At 39.5% G+C, this 2,529-nt stretch overlaps 1 long non-coding RNA gene across 1 annotated transcript; it reads right to left on the bottom strand.

The window, feature by feature from the left end:
• Positions 1–470: 470 nt before the first annotated feature.
• LOC120555346 lies at positions 471–1,000 on the bottom strand. Its single transcript, XR_005638692.1, has 3 exons — positions 983–1,000; positions 599–660; positions 471–493 (listed from the first exon to the last, which is right to left on the bottom strand). It is a non-coding gene; the product is annotated as an uncharacterized LOC120555346 (long non-coding RNA).
• Between the last annotated feature and the right edge of the window lie 1,529 nt (positions 1,001–2,529).

The following is a 2,529-nucleotide window of genomic DNA, read 5'->3' as shown; positions in this document are numbered from 1 at the left end:
CGCGTATGGTGAACGTTTTTAGGGGTAGCAGCTTTCACAGAGAGAGTTTAGAGAAGCACACGGCCTTTTATCATGGTTGATTTCAGCCCTATGTGCTATCGAAGTAGCCATCACCCTTACGGATCCTTTGTTCAGGAACGGATTGTCTAGACACAGAATATATATATATATATATATTAGAGGACTAGAAACACGGTGATAAATTAAATAGTAATAAATATTACAGCCTGAAAGAGATAAATAGCCCCATAAATACCTGTTTCCAACGTTCTTATTCCTTATTAGAAGGACCTTTTGTTTTATGTTCTGGTGTTTGTGGGGTCTGTAGGATCGGGCTACACAGCTCTTTTTAAAAAACAAAAATTAATGAAAACACAGTACTAAATCAATTAATGCTGTAGTGTATATATATATTTATAGGTTTTTACCTTGTGGTATAAGTGTTTCATCAACTAACTCACAGCTACATTGTCCCAGCTCTTTGTAAAATCACCTAATGACGTCAAACTGCATTATACAACAAAAAAAAAACTTTTTAAGTCACAAATGCCTGAATGAATTAAACACCTTACAATAAGCTTTTTTAAAATTTACTCACCAAACGCAGCCATTTCTGTAGAAACGAATCCTCTTTTCTTCAGAGGTCTTTGTTGAGGAAGCCTGAGAAACGAGGGAAAATTTTTAGCTAGCACCTTAGCTAAAACTGCAGGTAAAAAGTGAGCAGACAGCCTTGAAAACAAGGGGGTTTTTAAACACCACAAACCACCCTTTCTTATGACCGATTTAACACCCACAACAATAGACCTCACATTTATAAGCTAACCACTGGGCTAACAGCGTTTTTTTACTATCGTCATATGGGTACAACCATCGCCCCCATACGAACACACGGTCAAAAGTTTTAGCTAATTCATGAATGACTGAATGAATTAAATATCTTTGAACATCCTTAAACACAAGAGGTGCTTTTAAATTTACTTACCACTAGTAGGTATTGCTGAAAAAAACGAAACACCTCCGCGTTGCTTTCACCAAGAAGAATTAAAAAGTGAAACTCCAGAGGTTTTTTTTTTGATGAGGAAAAGCGTGGTAGCTATCTAGCTAGCTACCAGACTAGCTAGAAAAAGCATCTAAAAAGAGACAGCTAGCATGAAACAAAAGGCTAAACAGTGCACTGCTGAAAAAGGATCCTCTTTTTTTTCTCACAAAAAAGAACAACTCACTGGTATTGATTGTGGAAAAACGTGGTAGCTATCTAGCTAGCTACCAGACTAGCTAGAAAGTGTGCAGACCCCCAGGTAGTACGACAGAGTGACCTCATTCAGCGGGTGTGAGAGGCCACCTCAGCTCAAGGCCACAAGACCCTTGTCAGGGGAGGCGCATCAACCGCATTACCGACGTCATCACATCCCCCCGCGCGGGGATTAGATGCACTAACATATTCGGCCACTAGATGGCGCGCGCGGGTCGACGTTACACGTCATCACATCCGCTAGATGCGGCGCAGCTACACGATTAGATGCACTAACATATTCGGCCACTAGATGGCGATCGCGGAGTAACGACGGCGGCCGCTACGTCATCACGCACGCACATATCATTAGTCGGCATGGCAGGTTTGCGTGTGCGTGTGAGATGACGTCACCGCTACGACGCCAAAACCGCCATCTTTATTACTCTCACTATTTATTTCTGTTTTCAATCTCATTTCAGTGTACAATTTCAGAACAAAATGTAACAAAAATAAAATGTGACTTGTAAAAAAATTTAAAACAAATTAATAGCTGGAAGGAATTATTGGCCTTATTTATTTTGTAAAAGAAACCTAAGGTTCCAGATACAAAAGAAACACACTGAAATACGGCTACAATAAAAAAAATACATCATAATAAATCATAACATTAAAGCGCCATAAGCACAAATATATAAGCATATAAACATAGATACAAGCACATAGGCACAAATAAATAGTAAAACAAACAATGACATAACAATCATCTCAGATTATGACAGCCAGTGTTGGGAAAGTTCACTTTCTACATGAACTAGTTCAAAGTTCAGTTCACAAATTTTAAAATGAACTAGTTCAGTTCATAGTTCATACTTCAACATTTTGAACACAGTTCCAAAAATGAACTACTTCATAGTTCTTTTTTTCCATATGTTGCTGCGATTTTTCAAAATGATTGCCACAGCCCATATAGAACCACAGACAGCAATTATTTTCTCAGTTTTCACACTGAAACTATGCGTCAGACTTCATCTTCATATCCAATCAGTTCACTGTGCCCTTTCAGGTTTGCTGTGGATGGACTGAAGTGCGGATTTTCTTTTTGAAAGGCGGCGGGCAAAGTCTGCACAGAAATGTAAGATTTTTCCATCCTCACCGACCTCGTCATAAAAGTCGTTTAAATGATCATACGTCGCCTCCACGCTGCTTTGTCGCCTCCATGCTGCTGTCGCCTCTTTGCTGCTTTTTGTTTTGATGACGCATGCGGTGGTGCGACACTGGTGGCTGGTGTTATATAC

This window comes from Perca fluviatilis, unplaced genomic scaffold (genome assembly GCF_010015445.1).
Source record: "Perca fluviatilis unplaced genomic scaffold, GENO_Pfluv_1.0 PFLUV_unplaced_scaf_84, whole genome shotgun sequence".
In the NCBI taxonomy this organism is placed as follows: domain Eukaryota; kingdom Metazoa; phylum Chordata; class Actinopteri; order Perciformes; family Percidae; genus Perca; species Perca fluviatilis.
Note: the sequence above shows the minus strand (reverse complement) of the source record. Positions and strands in the feature narration are given on the sequence as shown.